Source organism: Schistocerca americana, chromosome 7, assembly GCF_021461395.2.
Source record: "Schistocerca americana isolate TAMUIC-IGC-003095 chromosome 7, iqSchAmer2.1, whole genome shotgun sequence".
NCBI classification, from domain to species: domain Eukaryota; kingdom Metazoa; phylum Arthropoda; class Insecta; order Orthoptera; family Acrididae; genus Schistocerca; species Schistocerca americana.
Genome location: NC_060125.1, coordinates 175,517,360 through 175,537,990, shown reverse-complemented (window position 1 = coordinate 175,537,990; position 20,631 = coordinate 175,517,360). Strand labels below are relative to the sequence as shown.

General features: G+C 43.2%; 1 protein-coding gene and 1 non-coding gene across 2 annotated transcripts in view; one reads left to right on the top strand and one right to left on the bottom strand.

Annotated features, from left to right (window-relative positions):
* The window catches only part of LOC124622084 (epoxide hydrolase 4-like), a 104,906-nt gene that overhangs the window by 72,654 nt on the left and 11,621 nt on the right, over positions 1-20,631 (bottom strand). The gene's annotated exons all lie outside the window — the stretch shown is intronic.
* Trnat-ugu lies at positions 17,251-17,325 on the top strand. Its single transcript has one exon. It is a non-coding gene; the product is annotated as a tRNA-Thr (tRNA).

Below are 20,631 nucleotides of genomic sequence, written 5' to 3'. Positions count from 1 at the left end.
CTCTTGTACGCGTAAGTTTCCTGTACGTGAATGTGAATAGTCTTAGCAAAGCACAGATTAAGTTCTTTCTGCACCGTCTCGAATGGAATGATAATTTGTTCTTGAACGTACCGCCATGGAGACTTGACGCACCAATGAGGTAAAACAGACCAAATGTGTTATTTTTATCTGCCATCTGGTGAAGCTACCCGCTACGAGTCCCTCTTCTGCGCCCTCGTTTCACACCATACACATTTAACGGAAGGTTCCAAATGATTGGAAAAGAGTACAGGTAGTCCCAGTCTTCAAGAAGGGTCGTCGAGCAGATGCGCAAAACTATAGGCCTATATTTCTGACGTCGATCTGTTGTAGAATTTTAGAACATGTTTTTTGCTCGCGTATCATGTCGTTTTTGGAAACCCAGAATCTACTCTGTAGGAATCAACAAGGATTCCGGAAACAGCGATCGTGTGAGACCCAACTCGCTTTATTTGTTCATTAGAACCAGAATATATTAGATACAGGCTCCCAGGTAGACGCTATTTTCCTTGACTTCCGGAAGGCGTTCGATACAGTTCCGGGCTGTCGCCTGATAAACAAAGTAAGAGCCTACGGAATATCAGACCAGCTGTGTGGCTGGATTGAAGAGTTTTTAGCAAACAGAACACAGCATGTTGTTATCAATGGGGAGACGTCCACAGACGTTGAAGTAACCTCTGGCGTGCCACAGGGGAGTGTTATGGGACCATTGCTTTTCACAATATATATAAATGACCTAGTAGATAGTGTCGGAAGTTCCATGCGGCTTTTCCCGGATGATGCTATAGTATACAGAGAAGTTGCAGCATTAGAAAATTGTAGCGAAATGCAGGAAGATCTGCAGCAGATAGGCACTTGGTGCAGGGAGTGGCAACTGACCCTTAACATAGACAAATGTAATGTATTGCGAATACATAGAAAGAAGGATCCTTTATTCTATGATTATATGATAGCGGAACAAACACTGGTAGCAGTTACTTCTGTAAAATATCTGGGAGTATGCGTGCGGAACGATTTGAAGTGGAATGATCATATAAAATTAATTGTCGGTAAGGCAGGTACCAGGTTGAGATTCATTGGGAGAGTCCTTAGAAAATGTAGTCCATCAACAAAGGAGGTGGCTTACAAAACACTCGTTCGACCTATACTTGAGTATTGCTCATCAGTGTGGGATCCGTACCAGATCGGGTTGAAGGAGGAGATAGAGAAGATCCAAAGAAGAGCGGCGCGTTTCGTCACAGGGTTATTTGGTAAGCGTGATAGCGTTACGGAGATGTTTAGCAAACTCAAGTGGCAGACTCTGCAAGACAGGCGCTCTACATCGCAGTGTATCTTGCTGCCCAGGTTTCGAGAGGGTGCGTTTCTGGATGAGGCTTCACTTGCATGTCAGACCCTTCTGTTTATGGATAGTCATTCTTGTCACAGGTCCCTAATGCGTTACAATTTTTGCAAAGAAAATGGCACTATAGTGGTCTCTTGGCCACCGCACACTTCCCGTCGATTGCAGCCGTTAGATATTTGTTGTTATGGACCACTGTTTATGGAAAGTCATCCATATCAAAGGATCTGCAAGGCGGAAGTCTGTTGTATTTGATGCTGCTTACACCACGGTTGAAAAAGTTGATAAAAAAAAAAGACAGGAATCTTTCCTCTCAATCCAGACGTGTTCTCAGAGAACTTCATTCCAATTAAGTGTATAGAGGGCTGAAAGAGGAACCGAATCAAACGCAGATGGTGAACCTTGTCGCAGCGTAGCAGTGGTGTCTGTTCTAGACATTTCTGTAATACTTAAGATGATAACGAGCTCGTTAGGGTCAAGTAAACCAAGTCCTAAACAACATTCAGAAATTGTAATGTCTAGTACAAGAAAAAAGATCTGGGAAGAAGCGGAAGTGAGGAAGGACAATAAGAAATGTTCTGCTAATGCAACAGCAGAAAAGGAAGCTTTCAAGGGAAAACAACAGAATGCGAAGAAAAAGACTTTTTATTTGCGATGGCAGTTCGTCGCATGTAATGGATAATGAAGCGGAACTGTGTCAAGATGGTGATTTGGGTGACGTTGACACTCATGGATTAGTCACCAGTGTGTCCCAGACAAATGACACATCGGAGGTGTGCCTTTTCAGTGGACAATTTAGTCCTGACAAAGAACTGTGACAGCAATGCATCCTGTGTTCTGAACGGATGCATGCAGACTGTTGTGCAGTCAACTTCGCAGTAAACGTCAAATGTGACTGCTGCCTTAGTAATAATTAAATTTAACAAGATGTATTCAGGACTAGCATTGCATTTCATTTATTTTAAAACCATATTTTATATAACCTCAAGTTATTAATAAATTTTTGTTGGTATCATAGAGAGAAATTTCTTGGATTTTGTTGTGAAATGGCTCTGAGCACTATGGGACTTAACATCTGCGGTCATCAGTCCCCTAGAACTTAGAACTACTTAAACCTAACTAACCTAAGGACATCACACACATCCATGCCCGAGGCAGGATTCGAACCTGCGATCGTAGCGGTCACGCAGTTCCAGACTGAAGCGCCTAGAACCGCACGGCCACAACGGCCGGCTAAAGGATTTTGTTGTTTCAGCATGTTTCAGCATTACATTTAAGTATGATTTCAGTGTGTGATATGTGGGTCAGAAAATAATTAATTGTCTCATCCCACACGGGTGAAGAATGGTACACAACGCCTCCTTTTAAAATTTTTGTGTGCAGTGCTGTAATTGTACAGAGAGGCACATATACAGTAGTCGAAATCAGTATAAAGGCATGGGTTTGTCGGTTGGAGTACATGTGCACTGTGTATATGCAATAATACAAGATCCAGTACAGTGTCAAATGCAGTGAAATGTTATCACATTTGATGTTAGTAGTGCAGTCCATAACGGGTCATCAACGATTCAGGTGGTACAGGTTGGATCTCAGTATAAAGGCAGTCGGCTGTGTGCGATGTTTAATGTGTGCATACTTGTCTTTACTGCAGATACGAAACAGGCACCATTAGTGACAACGTATGTTGTGTATATATACCACGATTCTGACAATGCCACTTGGAAAACAGTTTTCATGTGATGAAGAAGCAAAAACCGGCACGTACAAGGAAATAGGATTCTCTAATCATCAATTCGTCGATAAGTTGAACCATTCAGCTACAGTGAATAATAATTTCGTTAGATATGGGTAGAAAGTAAAATTTGGGCAAAGCAGAAAATTTTATAACGCATGGAAACGGCTACTTTTGCGCAATGCAGGGGCCACAAACCGTTATTCTTCTCAACTTGTTGCTGATTTACAGCTGCCAGTAACTGCCAGACATGTAAGACAAGTTTTGTCACGTGACAAATATCTGGCATTCAAGAAACGACTGCAGAAACCTGCTCTAACATTCAAACATAACCAGGGTATATTGGAGTTTGCTGAAAAACGTATGTCATGGACTTCAGAATGGGATAAAGAGATCTTCAATGATAAGTAGTAGTTTAATTTGGATGGGCTGGGTGGACTTCAATATTACTGGCATGACCTGATACAGAGCAGCAGGTAAGAACGAGCAGAATTTATGTTGGTGGAACTGTTATCATTTTGGTAGCCTTCTGCGCGAGATAAATCACTCATTTGCTTGAATGAACTCTACAGTGAACTCTACAAAGATATTGATATCTTGCCCTTGCCTGCACGTCGCCCGGATTTGAACCCAGAGGAAAACCTTTGGGGAAAACTTCCAAGGCGAGTTTATTACAATGGAAGGCAGTTTGAGGCCGTATGTGAGCTGAAAAAAAAAAAAAAAAAAAAAAAAAACGATACAGGAAGAGTGGGCCAAAGAAGTACAAAACCTAACAAAATCAATACCGATTAAAATTTGAGATAATAGGAGGAACGGAGGTTGGAAAAAGTACCGTTGTTGTTGCGTTTTTCAGTCCAAAGACTGGTTTGAGCAGCTCTCCTTGCTACTGAATCCTGTGCAAACCTCTTCACGTACGGGTAACTGCTGCAACCTACGTCCTTCTGAATCAGCTTACTGTATTCATCTCTTGGTTTCCCTCTACGATTTTTTCCCCTCACGCTTCCCTCCAGTACTAAATTGGTAATCCCTTGATGTCTCAGAATGTCCGACCTAGTCAGGTTGCGCCACGAATTTCTCTTATCCCCAATTCTGTTCAGCATCTCATCATTAGTTACGTGATCTACCCACCTAAGCTTCAGCATTCTGTAGCACCACATTTCAAAAGCATCTACTCTCATCTTGTCTAAACTGTTTATCGTGTATGTTTCACTTCCATACATGGCTACACTCCATACAAATACATTCAGAAACGATTTCCCGACACGTAAATCTACGCTCGATGTTAAAGAATTTCTTTCCTTCAAATATGCGTTTCTCGCCATAGCCACTCTACATTTTATATCCTCTCTACTTCGACCAACATCAGTTACTTTGCTGCCCAAATAGCAAAACTCATCTATTACTTTAAGTGTCTCATTCCCTAAACTAATTTCCTCAGCATAGCCTGATTTAATTCGCCTACATCCCACTGTCCTCGTTTTGCTTTTGTTGACGTTCATCTTATATTCTTCTCAGATACTCTCCGTTCGTTCAACTGCTCTTCTATGTGATTTGCTGTCTCTGACAGAATTAAAATGTCATCGGCAGATCCCAAACTTTTATTTCTTCTCTCTGGACGTTAATTCCTACTCCAAATTTTTCTTTGGTTTCCTTCACTGCTTGCTCAGTATACAGACAATAACATCAGGGATAGGCTAAAACCCTGTGTCACACACTTCTTAACCACTGCTTTCCTTTCAAGGCTCTCGCATCTTATAACTGTCATCTGTACAAATTATAAATAGCCTTTCGCTCCCTGAATTTTAACCCTACCGCGTTTAGAATTTGAAAGAGCTTATTCTAGTCAACAGTGTCAAAAGCTTTCTCTAAGTCTGCAAATGCTATAAACGTAGGTCTGCCTTTCCTTAATCTATCTTCTATGAGAAGTCGTAGGGCCAGTACTGCCTCGAGTGTTTCTACATTGCTGCGGAATCCAAACTGATCTTCTCCAAGGTCTGATTCTATCAGTTTTTCGATTCTTCTGTAAAGAATTCGTGTTAGCATTTTGCAAACGTGACTTATGAGAGTTTGGTAATTTTCACACCTAACAATGTAATAATACAAAAGAACACTGAGTACCTTTATACCAGCCTCCGTCCAGGAAATGCGAACGCCTGATTTACACGTGTTACGAAAGAAACCCCCCCCCCCCCCCCCAAGAACCATGGACCTTGCCGTTGGTGGGGAGGCATGCGTGCCTCAACGATACAGATAACCTACCGTAGGTGCAACCACAACGGAGGGGTATCTGTTGAGAGACCAGACAAACGTGTGGTTCCTGGAGAGGGCAGCAACCTTTTCAGTAGTTGCGGGGGCAACAGTCTCGATGATTGACTGATCTGGCCCTGTAACACTAACCAAAACGGCCTTGCTGTTTTGGTACTGCGAACGGCTGAAAGCAAGGGGAAACTACAGCCGTAATTTTTCCGGAGGGCATGCAGCTTTACTGTATGATTAAATGATGATGACGTCCTCTTGGCTAAAATATTCCGGAGGTAAAATAGTCCCCCATTCGGATCTCCGGGTGGGAACTACTCATTAGGACATCGTTATCAGGAGAAAGAAAACTGCCATTTTACGGATCGGAGCGTGGAATGTCAGATCCCTTAATCGGGCAGGTAGGTTAGAAAATTTAAAAAGGGAAATGGATAGGTTAAAGTTAGATATAATGGGAATAAGTGAAGTTCGGTGGCAGGAGGAACAAGACTTTTGGTCAGATGAATACAGGGTTATAAATACAAAATCAAATAGGGGTAATGCAGGAGTAGGTTTAATAATGAATAAAAAAAATAGGAGTGTGGGTAAGCTACTACAATCAGCATAGTGAACGCATTATTGTGGCCAAGATAGTCACGAAGCCCACGCCTACTACAGTAGTACAAGTTTATATGCCAACTAGCTCTGCAGATGATGAAGTAGTTGATGAAATGTATAATGAGAAAAAAGAAATTATTCAGGTAGTGAAGGGAGATGAAAATTTAATAGTCATTGGTGACTGGAATTCGACAGTAGGGAAAGGAAGAGAAGGAAACGTAGTAGGTGAATATGGATTGGGGCTAAGAAGTGAGAGGAAGCTGCCTGGTAGAACTTTGCACAGAGAATAACTTAATCATAGCTAACACTTGGTTCAAGAATCATGAAAGAAGGTTGTATACATGGAAGAACCTTGGGGATACTAAAAGGTTTCAGATAGATTATATAATGGTAAGACAGAGATTTAAGAACCAGGTTTTAAATTGTAAGACATTTCCAGGGGCAGATGTGGACTCTGACGACAATCTATTGGTTATGAACTGTAGATTAAAACTGAAGAAACTGCAAAAGGGTGAGAATTTAAGGAGATGGGACCTGGATAAACTGAAAGAACCACAGAGGTTGTACAGAGTTTCAGGGAGAGCATAAGGGAACAATTGACAGGAATGGGGGAAAAAATACAGTAGAAGAAGAATGGGTAGCTTTGAGGAATGAAATAGTGAAGGCAGCAGAGGATCAAGTAGGTAAAAAGACGAGGGCTAGTAGAAATCCTTGGGTAACAGAAGAGATACTGAATTTAATTGATGAAAGGAGAAAATACAGAAATGCAGTTAGTGAAGCAGGCAAAAAGGTGTGACTTGTAAGTACTGCATCTTTTTCCAGTCAGTACAAACTTTAATTTTATTAATGTATTATATATTTAATATGTTTTAGAACAGTTAGTCTAATTCTGAATATGACGCTCATAGTAGCGTCGAAACTTGGTCAATTTTGACTTAATATTTGTGACCGAGGGCTTATTTGTTCTAATATAATTCTGACACGGTGACTGAACCTTAGCAGCTATGTTCGTAGTCTTAGCGATCCCTGCGGGAGTGGTATGTAGGGAGCTGTAGTGTATTCCTACATTCATCACTAGAAGCTGATTCATGAAACTTCGTAAGAGCCTTTGACAGGATTCACGAACAGTACACGGATAGGGGTAAAAATTCCACCGCACACCATAAGGTGGCTTGCTAATATACAGTGTGATTAACGTTTAAAAACCTCTGAAGCGACGTAAACGTCGCTGAGACAAGTAATTTAATATAAGACACATAGGGTCGCAAATGTAGGGAAATATCCCAAAAGTGGATGAAAAATGTTGAACATGTGACGTTACCAGATAACGTACCTCGCCGCACGTGCAGCGGCTGAACCTATTGGTCTGTCGCACCCGATCATCCCAACGCAAGTTAAATATCCACGTCGGTGTGGCTCTGGGCCCATATGTGCGACTTCAGCGCGGCGACCCAGGGTTCGAGTCCTGTGCCCGGAAGACAGCATTTTCTCATTGAATTAAACATCTCTGTGTTAATTTAAGGTAAGATTTATTATTTTATTTAGCGGTCTGGTGGGTCTCGCCTGGTTTATCGCAAAATACAGTACCGGACAACACAAACCTACTGTATTACATTACAAGTAATCGAGTATAAGCTCCCGAATTGCGTCATTGCAAGTAGATGACCTACGTTTTCTTTACTAAATAATGTCTGTAAACAATAAAAGAAGGTACGAAAGCAAAAGAACGCAAAATAAGAACAGCCTACACTAGGTTACATCGAGGACAATAACAGCAGATTCCATTTACGAAACGTTTTCGAAATTTGTACCGCTTGCTCGAATGCAAGTATGGCATCGCTCTATCATCCCTTACTTCCCAAGCCCAGTCTATCCCCCTAGCTGCATGGTCAGCGCATTGGATTGCCACGCATGGGGCCCGGGTTCGCTTCCCGGCTGGGGAGGGAGATTTTCTCCACTCAGGGACTGGTTGTTGTGCTGATCTCATCATCATTTCATCCCAACTGTCGACGTGCAGGTCGTGCAATGTGGCGTCGCACTCAATAAGACCTGCCTTTGGCGGTCGCACGTCCCGACTGGGAAGTCCCGACCACTGACGCCAAACGCTCATTCCCGTTTCCCAAGCCCAGCCGCTTCACGTGAGGCAAGGTACGTGGTCAGGTGACAAGTTCAGCATTTCTCATCTACTTTAGGGGTATCTTCCGGCATTTGCGACCACATGTGCCTTATATCAAACTGTTTGTCTCAGCGTCGTCTACGTCGATTCGGGGGTTCAAAGTGGCTCTGAGCACTATGGGACTCAACTGCTGTGGTCATAAGTCCCCTAGAACTTAGAACTACTTAAGCCTAACTAACCTAAGGACATCACACACATCCATGCCCGAGGCAGGATTCGAACCTGCGACCGTAGCAGTCGCGCGGTTCCTGACTGAAGCGCCTAGAACCGCTTGGCCACCGTGGCCGGCCGATTCGGGGGGTTTTAAATGTTAATAAGAGTCACCCTGTATATGAGATACGGGCGAAGAGATGTTATCGGATAGAAAATATATAGAAGCAGTTTTTCTTCTTCCTTGTGGTTAAAGTATGGTCTTATCAAATGGCAGAATATCTGCAACTACTGTGTCTTTGAACAAGAATACGCCAGAGACTTTAACATTACAAAACGTTTTGTAGAGATCACGCAAGCTTGCATGTTATAGGCAACTATTAATATCATCATTGTTTGCCTTGATGTTGTAACCAGTATGTGTCCTAAGATCCGATGATGGCGGCTTTAGTTACGCCGAAACCGATAATCATGGAATAAAAAGAATTCCTGCGATCTTGACTACCAGTTTGTGTTATTACAAAACGTACCGCCGGGAGGTGTTGTAGCACGGTGGGCAGAGTAGAGCACTGAAAGTACAAGCATCACGGAGCCTCGCGCTCCCTGTGGGCAATACGCCAGTGAGATGTTTGCCGAGCACTTAGGGGAATGATGGAGATTTTTTGCGTCTCAGCTGCAGACAGCTGCACGCAGCAGAAAAAAAGGCGACTGTCTCATCTCCTGAGAGCCTCATAACGTGACAAAGAAACGATAATAACGGGTGCAATGGGCCATACCCTCTACGATGCACTTCACGGTGGTCTGCAGAGTAAGAATGTACTCGTAGATATAGATGTAATGTATATATAGATAAATGCTCGCAGATGAAATAATGGGTCACGGATTTATATACGTAACAAATGTTTTTCAGTTCCCCACTTTCTCACATCAAATCGATCTTCCTCTCGCCTTCACTACGGCATGCTTGTTCATTCACTTTCTTACCGCCTAAGAAGTATGATCCCTATGTATTTAAATGATGTAGCGGTCGGGACAAATTTACGACTAACGCAAAGTCCGATACCGTCGGTTTTGTTTCTCCATTTAACTGACATTGTCTTGCATCTATTATCCAGTACACCAACTGATAAAAAAGTCTAAACCTATCCGCATTTCCTTGCAATCATCTAGGCATCTTTCTCCCTGCAGACAACAGAGCCAAACACACTTAAGTCTGCGTCCGTTTCTGTTCAACATTCACTGTCCAGTAAAAAGTACTGTGTCCTACGAGACAAAAATTATTTCACTTAATCAGAAATCTGAAAAAATATTTCATACCATCGCATCGGTCAACAGTGGAGCACAGTTTTAACGTCTTGGTATCAGCACAGGGACCTATTTGCTTTGCCGGCCGCGGTGGTCTAGCGGTTCTAGGCGCTCACTCCGGAACCGCGCGACTGCTACGGTCGCAGGTTCGAATCCTGCCTCGGGCATGGATGTATGTGATGTCCTTAGGTTAGTTAGGTTTAACTAGTTCTAAGTTCTAGGGGACTAATGACCTCAGAAGTTGAGTCCCATAGTGCTCAGAACCATTTGAACCTATTTGCTTTGAACGGATTAGCTTCATTTGTTGAACGGATCGTAGTAGACTCATGAAAGGACGTGAATTATATGTTACAGATTTCGGTGGATGCCTTAGCCTTACCGAGCGAGGTGGCGCAGTGGTTAGACACTGGACTCGCATTCGGGAGGACGACGGTTCAATCCCGCCTCCGGCCATCCTGATTTAGGTTTTCCGTGATTTCCCTAAACCGCTCCAGGAAAATGCCGGGATGGTTCCTTTGAAAGGGCACGGCCGACTTCCTTCCCCATCCATCCCTAATCCGATGAGACCGATGACCTCGCTGTCTGGTCTCCTTCCCCAAACCACCTGAACCACCACCACCTTAGCCTTCCACTAGCAAAAGGTAAATACAAATGAGTAGCGCAGTTGACTTATTTGTCGGGTGTCGTCGATTATCGACAACTTCACCTCAGCAGTCGACCACCGCAGAAGTGCTGCATGCCAACGTAGCGTCACCGAGCGAGGTGGCGCAGTGGTTAGCACACTGGACTTGCATTCGGGAGGACGACGGTTCAATCCCGTCTCCGGCCATCCTGATTTAGGTTTTCCGTGATTTCCCTAAATCTTTTCAGGCAAATGCCGGGATGGTTCCTTTGAGAGGGCACGGCCGATTTCCTTCCCAATCCTTCCCTAACCCGAGCTTGCACTCCGTCTCTAATGACCTCGTTGTCGACGGGACGTTAAACACTAACCACCACCACCACCACCACCGTAGCGTCACTGGCGGCGGTTCAAGCGACGCCCCCGCAGTTACTAGGCGCCACTGCTGCGAAGCCTGCTATTAAATATGGCCGCAGGAGAGAAGCTGAGAGGTTCTACTTCTACTTCTATTTGCTGGAATCGACGAGTGCTCGTTCGGCCGGGGTCACGTCGGTCTAATGCAATGGTTCCCAACTTGGGGTAATTACCCCCCCCCCCCCGTCCCAATGGGTAGAATATAATTTTCTAAGTGGTTAAAACAAAAGAGTCCAGTTGCGTTTCGGTAGCGAAATTAACTTACTTTTAATATACGGGGTGTCCATAAAGCCCCTTTACAATTTCAAAATTTTACTAAGACGACTGTTGTTGAAGTATCTTTAAAAAATTATTTTATTGTAGTCACTGTTCACTCAAGTTTTTATATATGCTAAAATTTTTCTGTTTCAGATAGTCTGTTGATGGAAGGAACTGAACCTCTATAAAATGGCAAGTCCTCAAGAGAAGGCACAATGTGTTTCGTGATTTATTCAGACAAAATCGGATGTTCAGATTCAACGAAACTTCAGAACGAAGCATGGAAGAGATCCACCATCGCACCCTTCAATCTGTGCATGGCAAAAAAGTTTATGGACACAGGTACAGTGTTGGATAAAGGAAGGAGCGGGCGACCAAGAACATCCGAGGAAAACATCGATAGCGTTTTAAACGTCTTCACACGTTCATCTACGAAGTCCATCCGCACTGCTGCCAGACAGTTGCAACTACCACGTTCAACTGTGCGTAAGGTCCTCCACAAGAAGTTACGGTTTTGCGCTTACAAAGTGCAACTGTTACAGACACTTGAGCCAAATGACAAGCCAAAACGGACAGAGTTTGCACTCAACATGCTGGAACGCCTTTCGGAGGATGAAGCATTCCTCAAGCGAATTTGTTTCTGTGACGAGGCAACTTTTCATGTTTCTGGTACATTAAACAGACACAGTGAGAGAATCTGGGGATCTGAACACCACCATGTGACTAGGGAGCTTCACCGGGATAGACCAAAAGTGAATGGGTGGTGTGGTATCATGTGCAACCGAATAATTGGTCCATTTTTTCTTCAACGAGTCAACAATTACTGCAGATGTTTACCTCGACCTTCTGACTGAATATGTAGCACCACAATTGATTGACTTACAACCAAGTATCATTTTCCAGCAAGATGGTTCACCACCACATTGGGGACTGCGTGTTCGTCGGTTCCTCAATGAAACATTTCCAGGCAGGTGGATTGGGAGGGATGGGCCAATTCCTTGGCCATCGCGTTCGCCAGATATCACTCCCATGGACTTTATGGGGTATGTAAAGGATATCGTGTATCAAACACGGATATGGGACATTGCTGTCTTGAAGCAAAGGATTCGTAATGCCATTGCCACTATTGATGACGCTATGCTACAGCGAACATGACAAGAAATCGTGTACCGTCTTGATGTGCTTCGTGCAACTAAAGGCGCCCTTATACAGGTCTATTAAACACTGTCAAAAAAACTTGTATAAAAACTGGTCACAATAAAATAAATGTTGTTAAAATATTTTAACAACTGCCGTCGTAACAAAATTTTGTAGTTGTAAAGGGACTTTATGGATACCCTGTATCATTACTATTACCACTATTTCGTAAGTCTGTAATACTCGTTTCATAGGTTACCAAAAACTATTTTTTTTCAAATACTAGCATCAATGCACAACACAATGTGGAGGATGTTACAGCTTGTGAAACGAATGTATGACGACCATCTTCCTCACAAAGTCCATCCACACGTACTTTGGCTCAAAATGTTCAAATGGTTCTGAGCACTATGGGACTCAACTTCTGAGGTCATTAGTCCCCTAGAACTTAGAACTAGTTAAACCCAACTAACCTAAGGACGTCACAAACATCCATGCCCGAGGCAGGATTCGAACCTGCGACCGTAGCGGTCTTGCGGTTCCAGACTGCAGCGCCTTTAACCGCACGGCCACTTCGGCCGGCCACACGTACTTTGCACCATTCATTTTTGATAGTAAAGTTGAGACGTATACATCACATATGCTTAAACATCTCATCAAGATACCTTCTCTCAGTTGGAGGTTGTTCCCGAAAAGACCAAAAATTGCTTCATTGTTCACTTCGCAATAGCAAATGGATAAATTGAAAACACAACATAAGTTAACTATCTAATGGCTGCTATACTGATGTAGGGCTTACAATGTTATTACTATTATTATTATTATTATTATTATTATTAGTGGTTGAAGCGAGACACAAAGGATTGCGAACCTGAATTCTTACAATTTCTGTCACTTCATAAGTAAAGGCGCCAGCAATCAAGTGATTTACAAACAATAGACCAAAGTACAGTACATACATTTCAATTTGGTTGATTTTAAATGGGGGTGCAGGGTGTGGGTAAAGCAAGTGTCGTTCGTGAGAGGAGTGCTGCAGAGGCAGCATGTTTTGTAAAAAGGTGCCAACCCATAATGCGGACAGTTAGCCTTCTTTTCTGAGAGAGTCAAGTGTAGCACTTGCGATGCAATGAGAATTGCTTAGCCAGTTATAAAAGAGAGTTGTTAGTAATAAGCAGTACCAATTGTTTCGTTGATTCATTACCTACAAAAACTAAACATCATTTACCTTAAGTCATTTTCAAAACAGGAGTGTTCAAAGAAAATTTGTTTTCAGTCAGAAGTTTAGTTGGGCGCTTATGTTGTTGTTGGTGGGGGGAGGGTGGGGCACTTGGAGGTAATGGTCTCAGTAATTTTGGGAACCACTAGTGTAGTGAATACAGAGTTGCTGTCCAGCTCACAAGCGTAAAGTAACAGTGGCGGGTAGAATATTCAAAGTTCAAGTACTGCAGATTCTGAATGTCACCCAGAACAATGTTGGCGGCTCCTTCTTCGTGTATTAGCAGCAACCTATGAGTTATCTAATCCCACGCTTATCTTCAGTCACAGAAGATTGGAGAGCTATAAAAGATAAGTGTTCTTTTGGTGCTAAATAAAGTGTTGTGCTTATCTACTACGTGTGTAAATTAATTGACTGTTTTTAGTGGCCCTAGCTCACATTTCAAACGCAAATATGACAGGAATATACCTGGTTCCTGAAGAATGGTCTCAATCGGACACCTTCCAATTTTTCTGTGCTTCTCTTTATACGAAATCGACGGAGGTACCCAACGAATACAATAAACCCGGAACCCTTTAGACTGATCCAGCATCCTGGACCAAACACGTTAATCATGTTGTTAAACAGGAAGTACTGGAAATCGAGTGGAGTGAGGAGCCCAACTGGACATCCTTAGCACTTTATACTATGGACAGATACGGTCTATAAGATGTTCTAACAAAATATCGGGGAGACTAGGCAGCGCTCAGGTGTCATCCGATAGTCACCAACTAACACCCTTCCACACAAACCAAGGAAATGACTCCAGACAAAACCACTAGCTAAAAAGTTCCTGCATCTAGCCGTAATAGGAATAACTCATATTACCGGGGTCAAAGCGCGGCGTTTGGCAGAAAGAGGATATCCAGAGGAAAGCAAACTAACAGGATTGTTAGTGAAGGGCTGCCTTTGATATGGAAGGACCTAACGTTACCTGTCTTTAGGAGAGATTATGAAACAGCTGTCTGTCAACCTGACATCTTTACCTACCAGTTCGTATGGGTTAACAGACAAGCTTTAGTACTGGTGTAACGAATTACCTCAGAAGCATACATTCAGATTTCTTAATCCAAAAACGTGAGGCAGTTGGCAATGTATATTGCTGCCCTGCGTCGGAATACGTAACGTTTATACTGCAAAAGTACCGGGTGATCAAAAACTCAGTATAAATTTGAAAACTTAATAAACCACGGAATAATGTAGATAGAGAGGTAAAAATTGACACATATCATTGGAATGACATGGGGTTTTATTAGAACAAAAAAGTTCACAAAATGTCCGCCAGATGGTGCTGGAGAGCAAAATAACTGTTACCGTAACGGGTGAGAGGTACGCCGATATGTTATAGAATCGCATCATCCCCAGAGTGGCTGATAAACATCTGCTGGAACGTACGATGTTTATGCAGGATGGCGCTCCACCCCATATTGCTAGGCGCGTGAAAGATCTCTTGCGCGCGTCGTTTGGTGATGATCGTGTCCTGAGCCGCCACTTTCGTCATGCTTGGCCTTCCAGGTCCCCAGACCTCAGTCCGTGCGATTATTCGCTTTGGGGTTACCTGAAGTCGCAAGTGTATCGTGATCGACCGACATCTCTAGGGATGCTGAAAGACAACATAACCTCACCATAACTCCGGACATGCTTTACAGTGCTGTTCACAACATTATTCCTCGACTACACCTATTGCTGAGGAATTATGGTAGACATATTGAGCATTTCCTGTAAATAACATCACTTTTGCTTTGTTATGCTAATTATTGCTATTCTGATCAGATGAAGCGCCATCTGTCGGACATTTTTTAAACTTTTGTATTTTTTTAAATTTTTTTTTGTCCTAATAAAACCCCACGTCATTCCAAGCATGTGTGTCAATTTGTACCTCTCTATCTACATTATTCCGTGATTTATTCAGTTTTCAAATTTATACTGCCTTTTTGATCACCCGGTATATCTACATCTAAATCTACATGACTGTTTTGCAAGTCGCACTGGTTTGGCAGAGGGTTCATCGAACCACTTTCACACTGCACTGAGGTTACAAAAGTCTTGAGATACCTCACAATATAGCGTCGGATCTCCTCTTGACCGGGAACTAGATGTGATATGGACCCAACAGGTCATTGGATGGCCCCCGCGGGAATAGTGAGCCATGTTGCCTCTATAGCCGGCCATAATTGCGAAAGTGTTGCCGCTGCAGGAGATTGTGCACGAACTGACCTCTCGACTATGTCCCATAAATATTCACTGGAATTCATGTCAGGCGAGCTGGATGGCCAAATCATTCACTCCTATTGTCCACAATGTTCTTCAAACCAGTCACGAACAACTGTGTCCCAGTGACATGTTTAGGAACATGAAGTCAAAAAACGGCTACAAATGGTCTCCAAGTTGCCGAACACAACCATTTCAAGTCAATGATCGGTTCAGTTGGACCAGATGACACAGCCCATTCCATGTAAACAAAGCCCACACCATTATGGAGCCACCACCAGCTTGCACAGTGCTTTTTTGACATCTTAGGTCCATGGCTTTGTGGAGTCTGGGCTACACCCAACCCCACCACCAGCTCTTACCAACTGAAATAGGAACACATCTGACAAGGCCACGGTTGAACAGTCGTCTAGGGGACAACCAATATGGTCTCGAGCCCAGGAGAGGCGCTGCAGGCGGTGTCGTGCTGTTAGGAAAGGCGCTCGCGCAGCTCGTCTGCTGCCATAGCCCATTAACGTCAAATTTCGCCGTGATGTCCTAACGGACACGTTAGTCGTACGTCCCACATTGATTTCAGCAGTTATATACAGGGTGGTCCATTGATCGTGACCGGGCCAAATATCTCATGAAATGAGCGTCAAACGAAAAAACTACAAAGAACGAAACTTGCCTAGCTTGAAGGAGGAAACCAGGTGGCGCTATGGTTGGCCAGCTAGATGGCGCTGCTAAAGGTCAAACGGATATCAACTGCGTTTTTTGATATAGGAACCCCATTTTTATTACATGTTCGTGTAGTACGTAAAGAAATATGACTGTTTTAGTTGGACCACTTCTATCACTTTGTGATAGATGGCGCTGTAATAGTCACAACATATGGCTCACAATTTAGACGAACAGTTGGTAACAGGTAGGTTTTTTAAATTAAAATATAGAACGTAGGTACGTTTGAACATAATATTTCAGTTGTTCCAATGTGATACAAGTACCTTTGTGAACTTATTTCTGAGAACGCTTGCTGTTACAGCGTGATTACCTGTAAATACCACATTAATGCAATAAATGCTCAAAATGATGTCCGTCAACCACAATGCATTTGGCATTCCTCTCAACAGCGAGTAGTTCGCCTTCCGTAATGTTCGCACATACATTGACAATGCGCTGACGCATGTTTTCAGGCGTTGTCGGTGGATCACGATAGCAAATATTATATATATGACGGTAGTATCTGTTCCCGAAAGAACAGTTACCGTGGATGACCATGCAGCTTTGCTAGAAATGAAATGATAATTAAATAGACACCCTAGCTGCAAGCAGGCGTTGATACACTTCATTGGGGACATGTTGAAAATGTGTGCCCCGACCGGGACTCGAACCCGGGATCTCCTGCTTACATGGCAGACGCCCCGGTCGGGGCACACATTTTCAACATGTCCCCAATGAAGTGTATCAACGCCTGCTTGCAGCTAGGGTGTCTATTTAATTATCATTTCATTTCTAGCAAAGCTGCATGGTCATCCAAGGTAACTGTTCTTTCGGGAACAGATACTACCGTCATATATATAGCTAAAAATACGGATTCCCGGCCTTTGACCTTCTTGTGCGAACGCGCACGCTATGCCCGAACTCGTACGGGACTTGGTAGATTAATCTGCCACGAGTAATGAGTATGATGGGCAAACATCTATTAGGCGCACTACGAATGTAGTGTTGTGGACATGTTGGGAATGTGGATCTCACGGGGAGCGTGCAAGGGATAAGTCCCTGCAGACGCACTATCCTCTGTGCCCGCGGTGGCTCAGATGGATAGAGCGTCTGCCATGTAAGCAGGAGATCCCGGGTTCGAGTCCCGGCCGGGGCACACATTTTCAACATGTCCCCAATGAAGTGTATCAACGCCTGCTTGCAGCTAGGGTGTCTATTTAATTATCATTTCATTGATAGCAAATATCCTTCAACTTTTCCCACAGGAAGAAATCCGCGGACGTCAGATCCGGTGAACGTGCGGGTCATGGTATGGTGCTTCGACGACCAGTACACCTGTCATCAAATATGCTATTCAATACCGCTTCAACCGCACGCGAGCTATGTGCCGGACATCCATCATGCTGGAAGTACATCGCCATTCTGTCATGCAGTGAAACATCTTGTAGTAACATCGGTAGAACATTACATAGGAAATCAGCATACATTGCACCATTTAGATTGTCACCGATAAAATGGGGGCCAATTATCCTTCCTCCCCTAATGCCGAACCATACATTAACCCGCCAAGGTCGCTGATGTTCCATTTGTCGCATCCATCGTGGATTTTCCGTTGCCCAACAGTGCATATTATGCCGGTTTACGTTACCGCTGTTGGTGAATGACGCTTCGTCGCTAAATAGAACGCGTGCAAAAAATCTGTCATCGTCCCGTAATTTCTCTTGTGCCCAGTGGCAGAACTGTACGCGACGTTCCAAGTCGTCGCCGTGTAATTCCTGGTGCACAGAAATATGGTACGGGTGCAATTGATGTTGATTCTCAACACCGACGTTTTTGAGATTCCCGATTCTCGCGCAATTTGAATGCTACCGAAGTGCGGATTAGCCGCGACAGCAGCTAAAACACCTAATTGGGAATCATTTGTTGCAGGTCGTGGTTGACATTTCACATGTGGCTGAACACTTCCTGTTTCCTTACTTAACGTACGAACGGTCCGGACACTTGGATGATGTCGTCCCGGATACCGAGCAGCATACATAGCACACGCCCGTTGGGCATTTTGATCACAATAGCCATACATCAACACGATATCGACCTGTTCCGCAATTGGTAAACGGCCCATTTTAACACGAGTAATGTATCACGAAGCAAATACCGTCCGCAATGGCGGAATGCTACGTGATACCACGTACTTATACGTTTGTGACTATTACAGCGCCATCTATCACAAAGCGAAAAATGCGGTCCAACCGAAACATTCATATTTCTTTACGTACTACACGAATATGTAACAAAAATTGGGGTTCCTATTTTCAAAAACGCAGTTGATAACCGTTTCACCTATGACAGCGTCATGTAGCGGGCCAACCATAGCGCCATCTGGTTTCCCCTTCAAGCTAGACAAGTTTCGTTCTTTGTAGTTTTTTCGTTTGATGTTTATTTCGTGAGATATTTGGCTCGGTCACGATCAATGGACCACCCTGTATATCACGTACTGTTGCTTGCCTGCTAGCACTGACAACTCTACGCAAACGCTGCTGCTGTCGATCGCTAAATGAAGTGGTGTCTGCCACCTGCCTTACTGAGAGTGTGTGATCATTCCATTTCATATTGTTACACACACGTATTTGTTTGAGTTGACCGATTCTAGATAAACTCTATATTTTATTCATAGCAGATTGCTTTTCGTTTTTCGTTCTGCGAAGCCACACAATTTTACGTTTCTGTACATTCGAAGTAAATTGATAATTTTTGCACAAATTTGAAATCTTATCAAGATCTGATTGAATATTTGCGCAGCAAATCAGTCACTGTACTACCCAAATATCAGTATTCGTAAAACTGTTTCAGTTGTATGTTCCCCATTTAGATGTTGGTTCCGAAATGGTGATTTAATTTCCCTGTCAACATGGTAACTGTTTTGTTTTTTAATTTGCGTTTTTTTCTTGGCCTTTTACTGGAAACAAAACAATGTCAGGACACTGTAATTCTTCAGACTTTCCCGGCGAGGCGTTGTCATGTTGACTAATCGGGTTTGTGCCGGTAATTCGCGTCTTTCTTGCACGATATTTCAACTGCGTGACTAGCACAACTTAGGCATAAATACTGGATTCGTTCCACACTGGAACCAATATCGGACAGCACCGGAAGAAGTCTGCGAGTCATGCAGTTGAAATATCTTGCAGGAAAGACGCGATTACCGGCAGAAACCCGATTATCAACATGACAACGTCAGAACACTGTTGCTGAAGCAATGGAAAAAAGCATGCCGGTCTTAAAAGGATACAAAAACCCCAAGACTGGCGACGTTTTACAGAAGTTCGAAATTTAGCGCGGACTTCAGTGCGAGATACTTTTAATAGTTACCATAACGAAACTCCGCGTCGAAATCGGACAGAAAATCCAAAGAGATTCTGGTCGTATGTAATGTACACCAGCGGCAAGGGACCATCAATATCTTCACTGTGCGACAGCAGTCTTAATGTTACCAATGACAGCACCACTGATGCGGAATTAAACACTGTTTTGCGACATTTCTTTAACAGAGATTCTTGAGACAGTAAAAATTCCAGAACTCGAATCAAGAACCGCTGCTAATAAGAGCACCTTGTATGTAGATCTCCTTGGTGCTGCAAAGCAAATTAAATCACATAATCAAGGCAAGTCTACCGCACTATATTGTATACCATTTAGGTTCCTTTCAGACTACGCTGATGTAATGTCTCTATATTTAGCAATCATGTACAACCGCTCGCTTGGCGAAAGATCCGTACCCAAAGACTGGAAAGTTGCACAGGTTACACCAATGCACAACAAAAGAAATAGAAGAAAGCGAGGTATTGACACATGGTCAGTACGGAACTGGAAAATATTCTTGTGAAATATACTGTTTCTTCATTCACACGAAGTAATAGGTGCTACTGACACGGGATTGCAAATTGATTCCGACTCCTAGATTTGCAGAAGAATTTTAACACCTTCCTCACAAGCAGCTCCTAACCAAATGACGTGCCTGTGGAGTATCATCTCTTATATTGTCTGCAGATGATGCTGTCGTTTACCTTCTAGTAAAGTCATCAGAAGATCAAAACTCAGCACTTATTGCGGAATGATTTATACAAGATATCTGAATGGAGGGAAAAGTGGCAACTGATACTAAAGAATGAAAAGTGTGAGGTTCATCCACATGAGCACCAAAAGGAATTTGTTAAATTTAGGTTACACGATAAATCGCACACATGTAAAGGCTATTAATACAACTAAATAACTAGGAATAACAATTAGGAACAACTTAGATTGGAAGGACCACACAGACTGCGCTTATTGGCAAAATAGTTTGAAAATGTAACAAATCTACTAAAGAGACTGCCTACGCTAAGCTTATCCGTTCTCTTCTGGAGTACTACTGTGTGCAGTGAGATCTGCATCATACAGGACTGACAGTGAAGATCGAAGAAGTTCA